At 39.7% G+C, this 23982-nt stretch overlaps 1 protein-coding gene across 1 annotated transcript in view; it reads right to left on the minus strand.

Moving 5' to 3' along the window:
• LOC149081130 (uncharacterized) overlaps positions 1-23982 on the minus strand; it is a 90727-nt gene that overhangs the window by 33655 nt on the left and 33090 nt on the right. The window lies entirely within an intron of this gene.

Genomic DNA, 23982 nt, shown 5'->3' on the forward strand with positions numbered 1-23982 from the left:
CTCATTTTGGTTGGAACATCCCGCGTTTCACTTACGAGTTGAATGACGGTTGAATCTGGATGCAACTATGATCACAGACCTGGGTATTCTTATTGAAGAGCGCGGCTTAGATTTTCTAAACACTGTTCAGCGGTGGTCAAAATGCGTACTGAATGCTCGGTCTCATCCTTAAAAAGATCTCTTCATGTTATCCTAAAGTGATCCTTCCACTTTTCTGGGGCTTAATTCGTCCTGGATCGGGTCTGCCTTTAGGTTTAGAGACCATACTTACAGAGGGACATTGACTTGGTCGGGGGGGGGGGGAAGAAAAGAGCCACGCATGCTCTTGATGGCACATGGTTCTTATACTGGAATATGATTGAAGTGTTTAAATTTTTCAACGGAATGGGTAAAATGAACTCCGAGTTCGTCCTCTGATACATCGTCAATCAACTGTTTCGACCCCCCCACCGGCTCTTCAGGTGAGGATCGAAAATGATGCGTTGGAGGGAACAATTTATTGTTTATTGCTAATCACTACTGCTCCCTAAAATATGGGACTGTGATTTATCTTATTATTATTGGACTCTTGAGGGGGTTAGGGGTTCTTTCCATCAACCCTCCTACCTCCGGATTTGTGCCTGCCCTCCTCCTTCTTGTTGACCATAATTAGAGAAGTAATAATTACTTAGATAATTACTCCAAATTAGAGACGTTGGCTATATTAGTAAAGTTACCTAAAGCTTTTTTTTCCTCAGCGGTTTGATTTGTTATAATTATGCTTTGAAAATTTATTTATGTATATAACAAACAATTTTTTTAATATTTCTTAAGGGATATAGATGTAGAAAAAATGTCGATTTTCGTAGTTACAAAAACTTCGCAAACACCCCCCCCCCAATCCTTAAAATGTAATTATTAATGAATAAAATTTTTTCATGGAAGTTATACACCGTTGCAGAATATACGTTGCTATACGTCTTTTTTTATCTCTGAAACTAGCGAAATTCGCATCTACGGATTATACGCAGAAAAATACGTTTGTTTTATTTAATTCTTATTCAAGATTCGCATCGAGGAAAGAGAAAAACAAAAAATTGACTCACTCTTTAAGATGCTGAAAAACTCGTACCACTTGAAAACTAATACTGTGTAACAAAAATAAAATCGAAAATTTCACTAGGAGAGATCACCAGATTTTCATCTACATTTTTACTGCGTTGATTTGAGATTACGACCTTCCAGCTTGAAAGATCATTCAATGGCTGACCACTCCAAAAAAGCCAGCGCTGTCACAAAATATCCCGTCGAAAGTGCTACCGTTAGCCGAGCCCAACCCCACTTGAAAGTCATAAAAAATGGACCCAACAATCACTTTGGATTCTGCCTTCTCATTCCACCCACAATCTAGCTGCCTTTGCTCTGGACTTTGGTTAAACTTATGGTTATCAACCTCTTCCACTCTTGAAGGAAAGACAACGATGGTCATACAAAAATTAGCTGATTCTAACTTTTACCTGTTTTACATCTCCCCTTCTAATGGTAATGAAAGACCCCCCCCCCCCTCCCAATCTGCTCTTGAAAAATCCTGCATTTCTTTCAGATGTTCTCTTCACGAGTGTTTCCATTTCCCACAACACGGTCATAAAAACCCCCCATAAAAATAAATGTGAAACTTTTTTGGTTCGCTGTGCTCTTTGTGCAGACACCTCTGTCCAACAAGCGTCCCAAATAAAGATTGGGTTGCGCACGAAAGGACTAGATTGTAGGAATGAGGGGGAAGGAAGAGGTGTCAAATCTCTCTCTCTCTTCCTAAAAAAAAATGGGGAAAAAATAAACGAATAAATATTACTTTTTTTTTTTTTGCAAAGAAAACACTTCCAGCAACACCAATCACTTTTGACTTCTGGTGTCCCTGCCTTTATGAGTGAAAAGTATGGAATGTTTTGCCTTGAATCAAGCCTACCTAACAGCTATAGTGCAGTTTGATTAATTCAAGACAATCATTCGAATTCCTAAACAAAATGCATTACATAAAACACAAACGCTTTAATAAACTGTCATCCAATCGAATTAATAAATCTATTTGGTGAGACATATCGTGCCCCCCCCCCCACCTTCCCCCAGTAGCTTACCAAGGTGCAAAATAATGCCGCGGATCATAATTTGGGAAAATCTATCCTAGTGAAATAAAGCAGGGCCGAACTTCGGCTGGTACGAAGGGTGCAGCCGCACCGGGCAGTTAAATTTTTAGGAGTCGCAAAAACGAGATAATACTTTGATTACATTTTGTGTTTCTGTGACAAAGAAATAACTTAAAATAACAAATTGCCTTTTTTACGACCTTGCAATAGTAGTTTGAATGTTTAAATCATTTTCTGGCGAGGAGTGGGAAAAAAAAATGGACAACTTTCGCGAGCTGAATTCGAACCTTGGTCTTCAGGTTCGTCCTCTGACACACTATCACCTACACCAATTCGGCAGATGGGAAAGGTCACGGCCGACTAGACATTAATTGTCTAGTGGGCTATGGAAAGGTCCTAAAACTGTTTATCACCAAAACCATATACTTTTAGTGGAAACTGGTTCACATTCATGCGTTGCTCTATTAGGAAATTCTGGTTAGACGGGAGACGGACCAGGGATCTGAGGCGCCAGAATGTACGGTTTCCCAATGTGAGAGAGTACTGTTTTTTCCAAGTACTGAGAGTACCTTTTCCTAATTGCTTCTTGTGAGACGGATAGAAAAACGACGCCCGAGCAGAGTCCCCTGTTCAAAGAGGGCCTACAAATCATAAAAAGATGCCTTATTTCTTATTTAAAAAAAAAATACTGTGTTGGCGATTCGATTCCATGTTCGATTCGCAGTGGAGTGGGGGGGGGGGGGAAGGGGGTACGGCTCAGCTGTCTCTGGTCATCACTTCAAAAGAAAAAATATATTTTTTTACTGCCCGCTATACACACACAGGGAAACACTTTTTCTTGCTAGTAGAAAAATGGAGTGATGGAGGGAGAGGGAGATGAATTTCTCAATTCTCTTTATTTTTTCCACCACTACTGGACCACAAAAGAGAAAGCAAATTGCGTAGTATCTCCCGGAGGGTTAAAGAAAAAAGAAGATTTAAAGAAGAAAAAAGCTAGAGTGTGCGCCTATTCTTATTTTCACGGAAATCGATATACAGTACTGCCACAGTACAGTGTTCAAACTGGGCAATATCGCCCCTGGTGAGCGATGGAATGGTCTGGGGGCGATAGAAGTTACGGATTTTACGTAAGATCTTATGGATTCAGTTGAGTTGGGGGAGATGAGAGAAAAAAATTTCTGAAGATGAGGCGATCGAACGAAAAGTTTGGGAAACTATGCTCTAGTATCCAGGAGGCTTTAGTACTGCTCATCTACCCAAACCTTGAATTTTTTTTTTCTCGTGACTTATTTTTCATGTGTATTTCGCACATTAATTTTTTTAAATACCTCAAGAGTTATTTTCTATTTATGTGGATCTAAGTTTTCTAACTCATTTCGGCGCCCCCTATAATTTGGCGCCATGTGAAATTGCACAGGTTGCACTGCCCTAAGACCGCAACTGAGTAGATGTGATAAAAGCGTTTCAATTTCCGTGACGCTGATTTTCTATGAGTCAACTTCACTACACCGTGGCCCTAAAGAAGTTTCACTCCAATATTGTTATCTAACGATTGAGAGAGGATTACAAGAAGCGCACGAGGTTCGCAACGTAGAAAAGCTTCGATATATTTTCCTCTGGCCAGAGATAAAATCATCAAGATCCGAGAGAGAGAGACCCTTTTCCTTTTCGATAATTCGATCGATACGTCAAGCGTTGGTTTTGCGGCGGAAAATTAGGTCTGATCGAGAACCACATAACACGTCTCTCTCCTCTTGAATTATTGAACATATCCGGACTACCACAAAAGAAAATCTCATTTTTTTCCTTTTCTTTCTCCCGACACTTCTTTCTATATAGGGAAGGCACCTTCGTGAAACAAATCGTTTGACTGATGGCGGTCCATTTTCATAAAAAGTCTATTTAAAGATGATTCCGAATGTTGTGTAACAAAACTATTTAGAGATGCTTGAAAAAAAAACTACTTTTTTTCTCGAGTAAAGGGCATTTCGAATCCGTCGTACGAACAGCCACAAACATGGCGTCTGAAAAGTACCCCCTGAGCAAATTGGTTTCTCTTAGTGCCCCCTACCTGATTATAAATGATTACTTACCAATTTACATGCTTAATACGAAAAATCTTAACGAGATCCTCCTCTCTCCACTTCGGGCTACCCGGGTGGGCCCTTGCATTAAGACGGCACTGACTGCAAGCAGGGTCGCAACCAGATACTCGGTTAGCTGGAGCGAGCACAAGAATGGCTTCCCCCTTAATGTTTAAGGAGAGGTTAAAGGGTGAAATTTGTGCCCTCTCTCTGTCCGGCGTCAGGGCCATCAGACCCACCTGCTCTCCCCTCCCCTAGTTGCGGCCGTGGCTTCAAGGTCGTAGCTAGTGCCTTCTTAACGCATGGGCCCACCCGGGCACCTCACAAAAATGAGATTTGGTTGAAATTTTCTAGAATTTACCTGATAGGGCCTCAGAAAAAAAAAAATTGGCCCGGGGGCCCATGAGGCTCTTAAGACGGCCCTGGTCGTAGCACAGTGGTGCTCAACCTTTTGCTGAGTCATAAGCGGCCACAGCGGTGATCGGCTGAAGTTGGTTTTCTGTGGTTTCCAACTTCGAGGCGCGAATGCGAGCCAGTCTCCCCATTGAAAAGACTCGCCACCGAGAGCAACAGGCCTAATATTTTAAAAACGATACAAATATTCAGTCATTACACTCAGGGCCGTAACTAGGTACTTTTTCAGCCGGGGCAAGAACGCATTTTGGCGCCCACACGTAATATAGAAGAAGCAGTTAAAGGGTGCATTCGGCGCCCCCTTCCGTCCAGCGCCCGGGGCACAAGACCCGCCTGCTCCCCCCCTAGTTGTGGCTCTGGTCCTGGCAGCTTCCACAAGAATTCGATTTTCCCTCTCAAATGCTCCATTTTGCTCTGGTGTGTATGGCATTGAGCAGGGCCGGACTTAGGGGGGTGCGAAAGGTGCGGTCACACCAGGCCGCAATTCTTTCTCTTCGCAATTCCTTTTCTTTCTCAGCAGATGTTTTGGAAATTTTCGATTAAAATTTAATCTCCCCCCCCCCCCCATTAAACTATTATTGATTGTGAAAGGGGGCTTTCACAGGTATGGCATTAGCTTATTTCAAACAGGAAAAGAGTGTATGCAGGTGGTCACATTCTTTACCCCTGAAAAAAAGTTCACCTTTCTTTCTGCCGTTAAAGAAATAACAGAGCTACATTAACCAAGAAAAAAACATGCTTAGGGCATCAAACGAAAAGGGATACCTTAAAAGAAATCTAGTAATTTTTTTCTCGCACAAGGTGAATGTTTATAGTTTCATCCCGCGGTGCTTCCACTAGCCATAGTAGCCTGTGGCATAGACATCTCTAGATGACGACTGTCCCGGAGCGAGGCAACTTCGACTGTCCTTCGGAGTGTTAATTGCATGCCTTCCTGGGAAGCTCTGAACTGTCATGATGATGTTGAGAGGCTTGAGAACTTCTTCGAGATTCCGGAGAACTTATATTCCGGAAGACGGATATACAATGTATAAATTGTAAATTTTGACAATTTTTACTACTGAACTTCCGAAAAAAAAAAGGTACGACGTCTCTGATTTTTTTTCTCAATTTAATTACTCATTTAGTACAGTACCGACATTAGAGCTATTCTGTTTCATGAATAGAGAATTCATGCATAAAAACTTTTAAGATCACAAAGGTCCGAAAATTTAGGATGTAGGCTACGTTGCTTGCAGCCCGGGCAGTTCATTCTCTGATAAGAAAATGTGTTTGACAACTATATATTAAATAAATTATATCTGAGGCTTATAGGCTGATTGCACCTAGTGTTGCTAATATTCGACAACCTATATCAGGGCGTCTTTTTGAATTTCGAATTTGAATATATTCAAATATTGAAATTACAATCTTGTATTTTATTTGTAATAAGAAACTCTTTGTTTTAAACAAGTAATAACATTGGAGAGCTCATAAATAGTGAATCCTACTCTAATAGAGTTTTCCAAAAACTTCAAAAACTCGTCATAAAAAGCGTCGTATGCGGGAAAACGCTTTAAACGGGAAGTTTCGATAGATATTAGTAAAAGTTAGGATTGCGAAAATAAGTCGTACTAAGCGAGAAAACTTTCTAAGTGGGAACGTTATAAGCGGAATATACTGCAGTAATTTTAAATTAATCTACATTTTCAAATGCAGTTCTAACGTGTTTCAGAGTGTTTTTTTTTATTTTTGGGAATCCCAGTATTTGATTCCTTTACTTCTATTATTTACATTAATCAAACAAAAACAGCAATAAAAGATTCGAAGAGTGATCAAAGTTGTCGAATTGCAACAGATATTTGATAAAGATGATGAAACACTATAAATATATGTCAGAAATGTATGTCTGTTCAATATGATTCGAGTCACCATGAAGTGTTAAGCAGGTGTGGACCACGCCAATTACTATTAACCATTTATAAATGTTATCAAATTAATTTAAATCCAACTCCATCTCAATACATCGTGTTTGATTCAATCTCAACTATGAACGCGTTCCTGAAATAATTAAAAAATGAGTGTAATAAAATGAGTTCTTTGTGAACAATTTTTTCCCTTCAAGATTTATGTTCGGAAGTCGAAGAACTTATAAGCTGGGGAGCGACCGCGCATAAAATGTTTTTGGAGGGGCCGCAAAAATTTTTTTGCACCGGGCCGCGAAATTCCAAAGCCCGGTCCTGTACGAACTAAGCACTGGAGGGAAAATGCCCAACCCGCTTACTCGCTAGAGACAAAAACGTTGTGTTTACAAAAGCGTCGTTGCCACTCAAGGAGGTTATAATCCCCTGGAGGTGACATCAGGCACAAAAATTGAAGCCGTTGTGACAATCTTATGTGGGCTGACAAGTAAGCCCCAAACAAACTACTCTTTTCCCTATACTTAACATGTGTTTTGCCAGATCGAGAGAGAATTCTTTTAAAATATTAATAAAATTTAAGCACCATGACTGTTTAATGCGTCTTCGGGTAATCTATATGATCCAATAATGGGGAAAGATAAAAGTTTATCTTTATTTATTACAGAGAAAGAGAGAGGGGGGTTTTTATATTTTTAATTTATTTTTGAAAAAGGGGAAGATCATTTTTCACTCTCAACTCTTCATAAGTTTTTAGTTCAGTTTCTTCCATTTATTTTAAAAATTCGATGTATCCCATTAATGTCTATGGGAATTCGATTAATTATAATAATATGAAGCTCCAATAAAAAGTGCAATTTTCATAATTTTTTTCTTTTTACTCTTTATTTTGGCTTTTTTTTTCGTTCATGATTAAGGTAGATCCGGGTCATCTTGAAAGTATTTCAAGTCCATGGGGGCGCTCGTTTTACGATTTACATGAAGAATTTTGATTTCTGAATCAATTCTGAGGTGCTTGAGCACCTTCTAACAGGGCCGTAACTAGGATTTTTGCCACCCGGGGCAAACAGTATTTATTCCGCCCCCCCCCCAACTTTGAAATTTGATTAATTTTGCAATATGGTGTTCTGTTTCCACCTAAATTTGGGCGCCCGGGGCAATTGCCCTGCATAATATTACTCGGCAGTATTTCAAACATGTGAGTGCTCGATGGAGGGGTGGGGTGGTTGGTGTAAGAGCTGTTTTATGGCAAGCACACCATGGCCTTCCATCCTGGAGCAGGACTCCTAGGCTGGGACTTTTGGTGAAGCCCCAGGTTAAATAGGTAACGGACCCCCCCCCCCCCCCCCAATTTAGTTAATTTATTGCTTGAAAAAAAAGCAAACACGTATTACTGAAATAATATGCCCATATATATAAATAACTGCCCATAAAATGATAAGAATCATCCTTGGCCCAGGGCTAGGACAACACCCCCTAAAGAACTCAACAACACCCTCTTTAGGGGGTGTTGGCTAAGGCCATGTCAACCCCACCCTTGACGGGGGGTCGTGGAGCTGACAGCACTCCAGTCCCGGGACGATTAATTTTTTTTTTTTCATGCCATAAATTCATTATAGAGGTTAAAAGGGAATTCGATGCCACTTCTGGTCCAGCGCCCGGGCACCAGACCTACTTACCCCCCCCCCCCCCACCTGCAGCTGCGACCCTGGGCCAAACAACCCGGCAGGATAAATTCAGAAATGAAAATTTTGTACATAAAGTTTTCAACAGAGCACCCATAAGTCTAAAACACTTTCGTTTCCCCTTATGAAAAAGAATATTTCGATTTCAGAATAAATTCTAAGCTTAGGCCAGGGGTGCTCGACCCCGTGCTTCAAAGCACTGGAAGTGCTCGAGCGTCCTCCGCCACTGTGTATTTATGGTTTTGAAGCCTGTGAGCTTTACAAATTTCGCCGTTCTACTCCCATATTCTTCAACACGTATTACTGAACTATATGCCGCCCATCCGAACCTTCCACTGTGTAGATATAGTATTGAGAAAAAAAAAATTAAAAATAAAAAACTTTTTTTTTTTATTACGAGCCGGATAAGTCATCTCCTTGGCCTATAGTATTTAGGAGAATAATCACGGGCTGTTTTTTTTTCCCTCTTCATTTTGTACCTATTACTTTGCTTTTAAAGTAGTATGTGTACGAAAATTTGACAAAAAACACAGTTTCTAATTGAATTTGAAAATTGTCTGTGTTCGAGTTTTTGTTCTACCTGGACTAGAAGTATTTCTACAATATTTTGATTTAAACAGCTGAAAAGCATTATATATGTTAATATTTTGCATTAAAATTGCTCTTGTTCAAGTTCCTTAAAACATTGTCTCTCTCTCAGCACTGAGGTGTTACATGCTTTCGAAGAATTTTTTAAAAATTAAAATGCTGAAAAGAAATTTTGTGGCACAAGATATGGGTAAATTTTGGTTATTTTTGCAAAAGGTCCCATGTTGTTGAAGTTAATATTTGAAAACAAATAGCAACTAAAATTGTTAAAGCTCTCATTCAATTGTATCCACAGAATTTGAGGAAAAAAACCAAGTTCCTAAAGTGAACAGTAAATTTTTAAATGTTTTTTAAAAAACGGGAATGTTTCTCATAGGAAAGCATTGGAAGCCACGGTTTGTTTGGGCTTATATGGTCCCTTAATAGAGCTATCACTGGCTTCTTCTGCCAACCCAGATTTCCCATGCTTTCCCAACGGACGCGATAGTTGCGCCACCTCCTGTTATTCTTGCCTCCATGGTTTCCACTACATGATAGCAAAATAACCCCTCTTTGGTTTTAGCCTTTTAAATGGCTAAGTATATTTATTACAATACTCTCCCCCCCCCACCCAAAAAAAAATGAAACACATAGATGATTGTATGAATGCAAAACAGAAGTTAATGTTAATAAATCAAACGTGAAGGCTTTCTTCTTTCTTCGCTCACGCAATGGATATCGACGAGTCACTGGTACAGTAGTTTTATCAGCAATATCATGATTCACCGGATCAGTTATTGTTGCACAGTTCTTATCAAGAGCAAAAGAATTCACTCCACTGTACATCTGACACAGGAATACAATTGCCACAGCTAGATGAAGATTCACTGTCATGACTGGGATTTGGAAGTGATGAATGAGTAATGTTCTCATCAACAGGAACATGTGTAATAGATATTTCACTTGCAATTGATTTCCTAGGAATATCGCATTCACTACTATTAGTAGTCACTGGATTATAAGCATGATCGGGGCGTAACTGATCAATGTGAGCAAGATATTTCTCCCTAGCGATGTTGACAATCCATGTCTTGCTTCCCTTGGGTGATACTAAAGTTCCCTGACTCCATTGATGATTCTTACTGGATCGAACAAAAACTTTCTGACCAGGGTAAAAATACCTTTTTGCATTATGACAACGGTCATAATAAATTTTCTGTGAATCTTGTTGTTTTTTTACCTTTGCTTGAACACTGGGATGCACAAGAGACAATGGTGTTCTGAGTTGTCTAGACAAAAACAGTTCAGCGGGTGATACACCAGTTGTACAATGAAGTGTAGAACGATATATCATCATGAATTGAGAAATTTTCTTACTCAATGATCTATGATCATTTGGATCATTTTGCATTTTTGACAATGCATGCTTGAAAGTCTGTACTGACCTTTCTGCGAGTCCATTAGATTGAGGCTGATATGTTGGTATCAGAGTATGTGAATAACTGCATTAGATTTTAAAAAAGGATCTGAATTCCTCTGAAACCAATTGAGGACCATTGTCAGAAACCAACTCTGAGGGTAAACCATATAGAGAAAATAACTGTTGCAAAGCATCAATGGTACTAACAGAAAATCAAGTTGAAGGGGAGCCAAGACAGGATGATAACGGGGCCACAAAGTGCTGCAAAAAAAAAATCTGGTATGAAGAAATAAAGTTTCAAGTGAAATATGGGGGGGGGATGTGACAATAAAGAATGAAGTAGAACTGTCCGTAGAGCCAGGGCCGCCTTAACACAGGCACCCACCGGACACATCCCTGGGCCTTAAATGCGTGGGTGTTGACCATGAAAATGAAACTGATACTATTTTTTCAAGAATAAGTATGTACATTCGTATACAGCTACTCCCAGTGAAGTAGGGACCTTCCCCGATGGTGCTGAAATGGCCCTGCATAAAACCAGGGCCATCTTAAGACATAATATATACATGATAATTATTAATTATTATAAATTATATTTTTATAACTTTCTTATTATTTTACTTTTCATAACACGGTAGATAAAAGATGGACTGAAAAGACGGGATTTTAATTCACTATTCATTCTTCTCGACAGTCACGGAAAAAGTAATGGCCGGAAATCTCAGAGATTCTTATTTTCTCGCCCTCCCATTGCATTCATATATAATATATCACACATGTATACATATACGTCCTCGATATTTTCTTATCTCTTTTCATTAAGTGTGAGAATTTATTGCGTGGGTACATTCTGGCAAAAAGCCATCGAACGGCTGAAAAATGTGATCTCTCTCTCGCTCTCTCTTCCTGTCTCTCCTTGATTTACAAGCTGGCGGTAATAACCCCACTGGTGACTCGTCAAATCACGCAACTTGTTGCTCCCGTTGTGTGTTCGGAAAGAAAATTGTAGTTATTTTTCTGTTGGCGGGAATTTCTGTCAATAGCAGAGATGCTCAAAAACAGAAGTACCGACATGAAGAAAACATTGGGGGAGGGGAAGCCTGAAAGTTGCTGTTCGTCCCGTATATACGGGGCTCAAGCAGGTACGCAGGAGAGGGAAGGTGCATTGCATTGTTTTGTTTTTTTCAGACATTATTGCGGGGGGGGGGGGGCTCATACACACATACACAGCGCACACGCACATACACCCTCCTCACAAAATTTATTGGGAGGGCTCAAATTGTCTCAGCGTCTATGTTCAAAAACTAGCGGAATTTGCCGAAACTCGATATTTTGAAGGTACGACAATGTTCGAAATTAAATTCTTGAAAGAAAACAGTCTTCGGTTCCACGTTACCACGAGGATTCTTTTCAACTACAGTCAACCCTCGGTTTACGAACATAATTTGTTCCTGAAGTCGGTTCGTAAACCGAAATAATTTTTCCCATAGGAGTCGATGTTACAAAATGAAAGTCATTCCACAGACGACGGAGATTTCTAGTGTCAATTTTTACAACACTGTTTTACGCTCAAGTGAGAATAACGTGAAACCAATTGAAATCACCATATTAACACTGCAAACACTTTCCCGTAGAGCAGTGTTTCTCAAAGTGTACGTCTCAACACCTAGGGCGTAGCGGCGAGCTACTGATACAAATACAAATACAAATACAAATACAACGCCACAACAGGCAAAATGCCCAACGAGGTGGCTGATAAAAAGATGCCCATAAAAATATGGTTGTCATATGTTTCAAAAATACAGCAACCCAATTAAAAATGCAATTAACACAAATTACAAACAATATATACACATGATAAAATATTATACGATGCCCATAAAGATTACTTATGGTTGTCTTATTCTAAGAATGGATAGCTTCTCGATTTACCCCAACATGTTTATCGTATTTCTTTTTAAACGTGTCAATTGTGTTACAATTTACTACCTCCGGGGGTAAGCTATTCCATTTATTAACAACCCTATTGGAGAAAAATTCCCTGCGACACCATAACCTTGCATTGTCCCTCACCAATCGATACTGGTGTCCCCTTGTAAAAGCAGTCGATTGGCGGTGTACTAAAAGTTCATGGTCCATCCTATCCATCCCATTGAAAATTTTGAACACTTCGATCATATCTCCTCGACACCTGCGTTCATCCAATGTAAACATATTCAAAAAATGAAGTCTTTCTTCATAACTCAAGCCCTGTGTGCCAATAAGGACACGCGTAGCTCTTCTCTGCACCCCTTCAACCAAGTCTATGTCCCTCTGTAGGTATGGTCTCCAAAACCTTACAGCATACTCCAGTCCAGGACGAACTAAGCCTCGAAAAAGAGGAAGAATGACTTTAGGAGAACGCGAAGAGACCTTTTTGAAAATGAGACCAAGCATTCTATTCGATTTTTTGACAACCGCTGAACAATGTTCAGAAAACTTAAGTCGCTCGTCAATGAGAATTTCCAAATCGGTGACTCTAGTTGCATCCGGGATAGTGACACCATTCAACTCGTAAGAGAACCGTTGGTTGTTCGAACCAAAATGAGCGACCATGCACTTATCTACGCTAAACGTCATGCTCCATTCATTTGCCCATGCTGCAATCTTGTTTAAGTTGGTCTGATTGATTTTTGTGCCTATTCATATTTTTTTAAGTTATATATTTATTCGTTAGATTTTTTATAAGAGAAAATATCTGCCACAAAACTATTCTGGAGAGCCTCGCATGAACCATGAATTGGGTAAAAGAGCTGCGGGTGACAAAAGTTTGAGAGCCACTGCCCTAGAGAGAAACAATGCGAACCTTACGAGATAAGGGGCTTATATCCTACACCAGGGTAGAGTCGGACTCACGTCTAGTCTCATTAATTTCATCTATTATTCTCAGTGTCAAATCCCCCGAAATTTCTGCCTGCAAGGCCATAATGTCTTCTAAACCGAATTCATGGTTCTGTAAGGCAACTTACTGCCAAACTTTATCTATGAGCAATGAAGGACATTGAAATGAGGTTATCAGAAGCCAATGAGTGTCGATTCTGCGTCAGAAATTATCGTAAAACATCTCTGAAAAATTTCTTTGATGTAAACGTTCTCAAAGTTTGAAATGACATGCTGCATCCATGGACCGGATAATCGTATTTGGAGAAAAGAACTTGAAAAAAAAAACCGCCATGTGCTTCTCAATTTCTTTATTGTTCCTATGGATTTAGTCTAGTTTTTTTTTCCCCGGCTTGCATGTTCACAAACCAAGACGTTCGTAACCGAAAGTTGATAATACTGACCGTAAACCGAATCAATTTTTTTTGCTCGTTAACCGAACTGCACGCAAACCGAGGCGTTCGTCTCGGAGACTCGATTAGACTCTCGTGACATAACTATGGTCACGTTTATGTCACGCCTGGCCCAATAGTCATTCGCAAATATTTCGCTTCCAATATTTGCCTTCCCCTGATGCAAAAGCAGCAGCGGAATAGGCTGGCTACACACTGGCCCAGCTTGGCCAATATTCCTTGGCGAATATTTGCTTCCAGAACTCGCTCCGCGTTTTGACTGTTGGCGTTCCTCGACAAATGTGTGGCCAGACGGATTGGAAGATCGGGAAGGAAGGCAGCACCTTCGACTTTGGTTGGAAGGTACTGGTCGTTCTGTTCGACTAGCCTTCCAATACCTTACAGGCTCCAACATTTGACAGTTATTGTCAATGGTGGAGTGGTCGCACTACTTGCCTATGACCAACCTTGGAACGTATCAGGCCAATCTTGACACGAGTGTGGCCCTGGCTTTAGTGTGCAGTAGAGCACCTTTTGAAACACGAGGCCGGCTCATCCGCCGTCATATTTTGAGCGAAAGTGTGACGTCAGTATTATCATTGTAATGAATAGTTGCTCTATTCTGTTTTTTTAGTTCAACGATTTCTGAGGCACCACCTGAAGCGACAAACCGGTTGTTTGTTCAAAGGTGGACGATGAGTCCGCTCTCTTTTATAGGTGCTTCAAGTCGGGTTTTCCTATAGGACGGCACCACGTGAACCGAATAGTACCATTTCACGTTGACAGAAACGTGTAACTTTATCACGCTACACGTTTGTGTTTTCCTAGCGTGGCGCATCATCTCTTCTGCCGTCTGCATGTCCACGTATCTTTGATTTTGCGAAGTGGGGGGGGGGGAAGAAAACACATTCATTCATTCATTCAAACCGAGCACAACTCCGGTCTATCGCCATAGGCAATTTACTACCGATTGAGTTGTGCCGGAAGTATGAGTGTGTGTGTCCCCCCCCCCAATACCCCGGGCCACGAAAGCGACTGTATGCATTCAACTGCCTGACACCCTTATTTAATTAAATACTAATTCGTGACTTCCTCCTTCTTCGCCTTGTCCTCATTGGAAGTCGGAGTCGGAGCCTGGATCGACGGCCAATCACGCCCAACGTATAGTGTTGGCGTGCTGTAAGAAAACAGTCGTAGCCTATCGCTTTTCCTATTGGTGAGTGGACGGCGTATCGCGCTGGGCTATTCACGTTGCACTCGGCACAGAAAACCTGCTCCTGGGAAAACCCGGCTGCAGTGCGGAAAAACACATGCCGGGAAGTAGTAAATTCTCCTAACTTGAGCGTGTTGTGCGGTCACTGCTGCCACTTACTTTCTAAATAATAAGTGGAAAGTGTGAACTACCATATGTAGTGAGTTACTACTACAAGTGAGTTGTGCCGTAAGTGTGTGTCTACCTAACAGTCTGAAAGCGTATGTAGTGTTGCGTTTGATTTTTCAGTGCTGCCATCTATATTTCAGAAGTGAAGTGAGTGATGTGTTATGATTGAATTACATTTTTACTGTTTGTAGGTCTGTTGCTCTCTGTGGTGAGACTTTTTTAAAGGGAAGATCGGCTCGCATTCGCGCCTTCTTCAAACCAACCATCTTCAGCCGACCACCAGCACTGTGGTTCCGTCACTATGACCACACCACAGCGGCTGTTAAAGAGTGCTGGCCAGCATTACTTTCCAGACTCAATAGTAATGTTGTGCATTAGGTATACATTAAAAGGGCCGTCGTAACGAATTCGGGGACCCGGAGCCAAAAAACACTTTTTAAAACCGATGATTTTTGATATATTTCGAGGGGCAAAACTCGGCATCCGAAAGGTATAGGCTACATAATTACAGAATTTACAGAAAAATGCTCAAAACACCCTTAATGGAAGAAATGATTTTTTTAGTTCGAATAAAATAATTATCTAAAATTTCATAATTGTTGAAAATTTATAATTACTGAAAAATTGCTACAAAACTGCTGAAAGAAATAATTTCAGAAATGTTAAAAGTGAAAGTTCGTGAAAAAAAAAATTAAGCATTTGTGAAAGAAATAATTTTATAAATAATGAGAAAAATAATAATTGCAGAATTATCGGGACAAATTTCAGAATTAATAAAGGAATTAATCAATAAAAAAATCGGAATCGAAATAAAAGAAATTCGCCGCCGCGATGTCCGAGTGATCATAGCGACAGACTCGCATCGTGACAACCCGGGTTCCAACCCTACCGGTGCCACAGTGGTGGTTGGCTGCATTTGGTTTTCTGTGGTTCTCAACTTCGAGAAGCGAATGCGAGCTGATCTCCCCTTTAAAAAGTCTCCCCACAGAGACCAACAGGCCTGCAACGGTACAAATAACTTATTTTCTAAAATATAGATGGAAGCACTGAAAAATCAGACGTAACACCAGATTAGGGCTACCATATTCAAAAACTGAGAAAGGAGGAAGAGGGTGCGTGCACTCTTGATGACGTCATTTTCCCTAATATTCACAACAGATGGTGCCACTTTTCTTCGCTTCTTTAAAAAAAAAAGAAACCCACCACCATAATTTTTCCCAATTAAAACAGAACCACTATATATAGCATAGAAATTTGATAAATCCGGTTATTATGCATAGTTATCAACCATTTTTGTAAGTTTAATAAATTTTGTTTTCACTTACTGGTGACTATGTGTAATCCTCAGCTGATATTATGATACAAATCGTGTCGTATAAATTATTTAAATTTACCAGAAATTTTGCTCAAATTTCAGTCTAGGATGATGGTTTCAATCAGTGATGCTACTTATATTTAAAAATGTTGATAAATATGTAATGAAGACGGCTAACATTACAATGCTGATAATAAATGATACGGTGTTTTTTATTCTCATAACACTTATTTTCATTTACCGTATTTTAACGTGTATAAGGAACACTTTTTGCCGAAAATTGGATTTCAAAAATCGGAGGCGTTCCTTATACGTGGATAGATATGTCTTTTAAACTTTTTCCAAATTTCAAGCCCCGTTACGAGAGTTCCTTACACCCGTTTAAGATACGGTATTTTAGTTTTTATGGCAAAACATGTGTAGTGCACCCATCAAGTGCGGAAGCAACTGATAAGTGATTAAATTTCAGTGATATTTCTCCCCGCGTGACTTCTTCCATATTTATCTAATTCATACTTACGAACTTCTCATCGGGAATTATGCTTAATTACCGGTAAAAGTGACAAATGTAGAAAAATGTATCAAACTGACCGAAACGATTGGTGGTTATGCGTAATTAAACTTATTTAATGTTACCGTTCATTCATTAATTTTTTTCCCTTCAGAATGTCAGACTAGGTGGAAAGGGGAGTAGGATGATGGATGCCAAAAAGCTGTGCAATACTTGAAACGTCTCTATATTTTGACGTAAATTTCTAACACGGACATTATGAGTTGGAGCAAAAAAGAAAAAATAATAACGATCCTTCTACCTTCGCTTTTATTGAATTGTGCCCACCTTCTTATCACTTTTATTACTTCGCCTGGAGCAAGGAGAGGGTTTTCTTTCTATAACCTCAGAAGTTCTTTTTTCTATCTTTTGGGAGTGTTTACTTTTTTTGCCTGAGAAATCAACATTGAGTGTTGTTTACATCCTATTTTCTGTATCAAATATATCTTAATGGAATAGGTAATCCCCCCCTCCCTTCAGTGCACGGCATCTGCTGTTGTGAACAATGGTATTCTCAAAATATTGCAATTTTCTTCTTCCAGAGCTGTTTTTCCGACTGTCTTTTTCGTGTTATCTTGGGGCAGGCTGGGCCATGGTTAGAATAGTATATATCTTGCTTAGATGCAACTTGGATTCCTCTGGGAATTCCGAGGGCGTTGGTCAAAGCGTGTAAAATGTGTTGAGGAAAAACACACACACGCAAACACTCATGTCAATGAAGAGATACATGTTTCAGAGTGGAAAAAAATTCCTCTACAAAGTATTCTGGCAGCCTGAAAAGAAGGACAAAAGAATGAATTTTCTAAAACGTCATAGGACGCTTGAAACGACATCAAAAAGGAGGACGGATAGTAACCCTACACTAGATCCGCACTCAGACTGTTAAGTACGCACACTTTGTTCAGACTCTGCTATGAAGCTGGGGTGGAAGAGATCTCTGCAATTGGATAAGTCCGATGGTAAATTCCTGGCGTTCATTCATTCAATAAAAGAAATCACTTCAAAATACATAAAAATTCAAAAATTTAATTAAAGAAATAATCTCAGTGTAAATAAAAGTGTTCAATAATTTGGAGGAGCCTGCTTAATAACGGGGCAATATAATTTATAACCACGATATGACTTGGTAGCCCATGGGCTGGGCTTCATGAAAAGTTATAATTTGGCCCGCAATGTCTGAAAGGTTGAAGACCCCCAGGCTTACAGTAGGAATGGCGAGACGAACTTTTTGGCCATCACCTTTCAGACATACGGTGACTTGGACTAGAAGCATCCGAGAGAAAAAATACAATTGTTTTTTTGGAAAAACGCTTAGAAGGAAGGAAGATCTGAATAAATCGATCGTGTGTCGGCGATGATTATCCGGAAGGGCATTCGGTATTTGGAGGGGGACGGACGGAAAAGCGAAAATGATTGCAACTCGAACCTCTCTCTCTCTCTCTCTTCCCGGCATGCCATCGAAATTTTCCTTCCATTATTCTCCACTCATTCTCAATGTCTATAATAAACTTCCTTAGAATTTGACTCTAACCAGAGCAAACGTGTTTCTCTGGCTCGGCTCTACCCACACAGAGCCATCGATTTTCTTCGACGGGATTCCGGTGTTTCTTCTACGATTGGATTTCGAATCGTCAGTTCCGTCGTCCCACAAATAAGCTCACGTGTTTTACTTCCAATTTCAATCTTTAGGTTAAACTTTCAAGCTAAAATCGGATTAAACACTTTGAATGCAAACATTCTGATATCATTCTGTTATCTGAATACAGTCCCGCCACTTAATGTGATCACATCGGGACTCGGAGTTTCTGATAACAATAACCATATGATAAATATATCCAAAAAGGTCCTGTTTTACAAGTACGGTGACCGTACATTCCGTTTGGTCGAATGGCACGGATAGTAAAACGGGACAACCGCGTTTTTCTTTTCCCACCTAATTGGTAGCGAAATGTTCAATCGTTCTATTTTTTTTTAAAATTCAGTTCTAGTAAACTTTCCCCCGACTTCTTATCGGTCGTAGGTCCTCGGCTGTACCTCCACTACGATTCCAGGACGAAATAACTGGATTCTAGACTCCCAAAAGAATAAAACAGCACTTTATTTAATTTATTATCCAACACCTCCAACGAAACCGTCCTGTCTCTTCGATACCAACTTTCACACTTCTCCATCTTCTTCGAATATCCCAAATCGTTCTCGTTTCTCTCTCTCGCGACTCCTGTTTCTCCTCGGCCTTTTTCCAACCTTTTTTCTCCTGAACCTTACAGTTCTAAAACGGGCTTCTTCCCCCCCTCCCAGCGCCGTCATTTCAACTTTTTCCAGTGGAGGGGGGGCAAAGCACATGTACTCAATGTATGTATGTATATATTTGTATATATATATATATATATACCACATTTTTAGTGTATTTTCAAAAGCCATGGGGGGCAACGGCCCCCCTGCCCCCCCCCCCTCCTTTGAGCTAAAATCCTGCATTTTTGTTACGAGCAATTGTGAGGTGTTAGAATGAAATTATGTAATACAGTATTACGTGTATACAATACAGAGTAAGTCTCTGGGAAAAAGAAATTGTGGAATCTGGTCAGCTGATCACGAATTGAAGAAAAGATTTTTTTTCTGTTATACATTTGCTTACAGTCCTACACTATAGGCAGACCATTGCAAAAGCAGCTGCACACGTACATGGATCACGGCGAATACTACTGACTGATTACATTAAGTACGGAAATGTCTGTCAATAAGAGGGGAGGGGAGAACACCTGCTATAGCCACCTACATAGTCTTACAGTCTGATAACGATCATTTACATGAAAAAATAAGTTTGGTTAAACCTTGGCTTCAGAATAGGAAAAAAAAATTATCCGAAGTCCCGATAACAATAAATGAATTTTTTTCCATGTTATGATATTGGTTTGTTCCGTTCTTTGCAAAAGTGACGATTCCGGATGATGAAATTATTCGTGATTCTAGTAAGCGATGTCGACTGTATCTGTATTAGTCTAATTCGTATATCTATCTCGTATCTGACTACCTTTCTTAGCACTTTTCTATAAAATGCTACTGAAATGAGAGAACTTGGAAATGGTACTGAAATAAAAAAATTTTATTGAAAGTATCTCAAAATGGTGAAAAAAAAGGAGGATATATATATGTCATTTTCTGTTAAAAAGACATTTTTTATGTTGAATTTTAAGCAAAATTCGTGTAGAATTAAATAAAATGTATTTATTTCTGCTTGAGGCCAAAGCCCGTGAGCAAACACATAAATACGCAGCTGCATTGAACAAAATAAAAAGAAAAGTGGGGAGGGGATGGATTTTTCGGATATAATACACGTTAAGGACACTGTGTGGTATTCAGATTATCTAGAGCTAGACATCAAATAATGTATATACAAATCTAAAAATAAAATAAACATTTTACACTTGCGCGTTATCGACGCATGTTTTTACTTTATTAATGAAATCGCGCAACTCCGATCTGGCTGGGTGTTCAAAACATTTATTAAATCATCGGAAAGAGAGGGGTGAGAGACGTATCAAAAAGGTGATTGAACAGGGAGATTAGCATCCGACAGGTACAAAAGAAATGCAAAAAATCCGTGGGGTATATGGGGGGGGGGGCAATGGTGGGCAATGGTGGTTAAAGCGGTTGCAACCCAACACAAAGTTACAGCAAGCCTGCAAAAGGACTGTTGATATAGGTCCTGTTGTTATAGAATTGTTGATGTACGGCTCTGGATAGGAGAAATCAAGATATCATAGAGTTGGTGTGAGGGAATTTTTTGGGGAAAATTTATATTCACAAAAATATCAATCACTGATTACAAGAGCAGTCCCAAAGAAGAAAGGGTGCTGTTTTTTGTTCCAAATTATGCAGTTCGTTGAGTAGAAATTTTGACAGAAAGTTACAAAGCCGGTTTCCCCAGCCATGTTTAGTATAAAGACACCCTTTTATGCAAAGGGATTTTGGGGATCGAGGAGACCTCTGAGCCGACACCCAAGCTTCTGAGCAGAAAAGGAAGGATGAAAAAATGGTAAAGGATGGAGAAACATATCGTGTGTATGAAACGCTGTAATTACACAAATACATGTGATAGATCATTCAATATATTTTGGTTCATAACCTTAACAATATACGATAGAATATCTGTTTCAAACTCCAGTAAAATGTCAATGATAACATTTTGCGCGAAAAGTGTTTGAAGTTTTTATTCACAGATTACTTGATGCAAAAACACAAAGTTTACGTAACTTTGGTTCTAAACATCATATAAACAAACATGAGGCCTGTTTTGGAATCACAAGAAATAAGGCTTTCATGTCAATATTTTCTATCAAAATGGTGCTTTGAACGTTGTCGGATATCACATGAAGAAATGAAGATGTAAATGTTTTGGTAGGTTATTTTGTTTCTATTTAAAACATAAAAAACAAACAAAAAAAGTTTCCAAAAATTATTTAGTACATAACGAATTAATTTACCTGGTACTTGAAATTTTCGTCAATATTATACGCTTACAATAAAAATAAAGAAGACTAATTCAGTTAATGTAAAATAATACACAATAATGTATTTTTATTCATTTTACCACAATGAAAGTCATCATTTGTTTTATACATTTATTAGGGAACATTTTGTTTCAAGCAGTGTTTTCTTGCATCACATCTTTGTGTTCTGTGATGCATATAGTGCTATCATCTGGTAAGAGGGTGAAGTAGTTATACGCAGCCTTTAAATTTCAAAATACCAAGACCCAACAACGTACGTAAGGGATGTTACGGGGGTTAAAAAATTAGTGGTACTTTAAGTTTAAAGTATACGATTGCGTTTGAAACATTATTTTCGAAGAAAATATCTATTTTATTTATTTTCATTTTTTTCATGGAAGTTGCGCATTTCTTGTTATTTATTTATTTATTTGCAATAGCAACCCAGAACGCATGAAATACATTTGCACTGGAAAAGTAATGATAAATATAAATAAAATAAATGATAATAAAAAATAAAAATAGTAGAGAAAGCACTTTGCATACCGAGAAAGGTCGAAACATTCAATAGCGGAAGCAAATCTTGCCCAGCAGGCGCATACAAGTTCTGATGACAAATTGTTCCATATTCTGGCAACACAGAATCTGTACCTGTGGAAAAAACAATCTGGAGCGATTCTACGCCATTTCAGAGAGTGCAAACCCAGAAATTCAAGCCTCTCGCAATAAGACTAGCCACTCTTGTCAGCTATTCGTTTGGTAAAGGACCTCTGTAGCTTTTCGAGGAGCTTTATGTCTAATTTTGTAAAAGCGCATATGTACATTACCGCGCCAATCGTGTGACGTACGACCCCCCTGAAGCGGTTCTAATCCGTTCGTGGGTACACACACTTCCTTTGTGTTCGTCGAAAAAACTGATTCCAGGTAAGTCCAGTTCAAACAGCTCAAGAATCGTTAACAACACCGTACAAACTACCGAACAACCAATTGCGAATGCTTGCATTGCATGATCCGCGCACTAAAGTATACGCGAGTAGTATAAAAAGGACAGTTCAAACACAGGGGGAGGCGCCTCCGCGCCTCATATCCGGCCCCCTCACGCGCCTCACATCCGCTCCCTCACACACCTCACATCCGCCCCCTCACGCGCCTCACATCCGCTCCCTCACCGTGAACTTCATCCAAAACCTCATTCACCCAACCCTCATCAGCTGAACGTTGTCTCCCTCCAATCGATGGAGAATATTTATCAAAATCCGAGGAGCGTCGGAAGTTACGGTGGAGTGGATGCGTTGTACAGAGCGTTGAAAGGACAGGTGACACGAGCAAAAATAAGAAAGTGGTTGGAAGGAGAAAAGTCTTACACTCTTCACCGTCAGAGAAGGAAAAAATTTACCAGGAATCCCATTTTGGTAGGTGCCATCGACCAACAGTTTCAAGCCGATCTGGTGGACATGAGAAATCTAGAGAAATTCAACGATGGTCAGCGATACATCCTGACTTGTATCGATGTATTCTCAAAATATGCTTGGGCTATCCCGCTGAGAGATAAAACGGGGAGGGCTGTCGTGGGAGCGTTTCAGGAAATATTCCAGGAAAGACAACCGCAAGTGTTACAGACCGATAAAGGCACCGAATTCAAAAACAAGATTTTCCAGAAGTTTCTGAAAGAGAAGGGCGTAAAATTCTTCACGACTGAGAACGATGACGTGAAGGCTGCCATCGTCGAGAGATTCAACCGAACCCTGAAATCTAAGATGTGGCGGCACTTCACAGCGAAGAGCACGTATAGATATATCGACGTTTTACCGGACTTAATATTTAGTTATAATAACACTCATCATAGCAGCATAAAGATGACCCCTTCGGAAGTAGATAAAGAAAACGAGAAGTTGGTATGGGAGAACCTATACATGCGAAAGAATAGGAAAAAAGTTTACCAAAAATTTCAAGTTGGTGACCACGTTCGCATTACCCGCTCGAAACACCCATTCGAAAAAGGTTACGAGTCTAATTTTTCCCATGAAATTTTCGTAGTGGATAAATGTATCGAGAGAGAGGTACCCGTATATAAGTTGAAAGATTTAATGGGTGAAGAAATTAAAGGGACTTTTTATACAGATGAGTTGGTGAAGGTGAAATTGGATGAGACGTTCCCCATTGAAAAAGTGTTGAGGAAAAGAAAGCGGAATGGGAAAACGGAACATCTTGTGAAATTTCAACATTACGGTGACAAATTTAACATGTGGGTTGAGCTATAAATACCCCACTTCGCGATGATCTGGATTCATTACATCGACATGTCTTCTTTCTACCTCACGTTGCCCAGCGATGCTAGCATGAATTTTTTCCCCGATAATACTCTCTCAAACTTCACCATAAAGCTCCCGAATGCATTGGAACTCGAGTCTAACATGGAAGTAGCTCTCTCGGAGCTGATATTTCCCCATTCTTTCCACAACATAACGGAACGGTCTAACGGCTTTGAATTTGATTCTGGAGATGGTGAGTTAAATAAAGGTGTCATTCCTTGCGGTTTCTACGAGACTACCACCGACCTCATTAAGGCGATAACGAGAAATTTTAGAAAGGAAGACATTGATTTGACTTTCAACAAAACCACGAAAAAAGTAAAGGTGTTTACGAGGAAAAGTGCCAAGTTAATTCTGCATACAGGGATAGCAGAGAACCTAGGTTTTGAACCCGGTGAATATAAGGGAATGGTGACCGAAGGACCTTTCACG

Source organism: Pholcus phalangioides, unplaced genomic scaffold, assembly GCF_987345545.1.
Source record: "Pholcus phalangioides strain wild (caught in Gottingen) unplaced genomic scaffold, Ppha-v1.0 ptg000010l_1, whole genome shotgun sequence".
NCBI lineage: Eukaryota > Metazoa > Arthropoda > Arachnida > Araneae > Pholcidae > Pholcus > Pholcus phalangioides.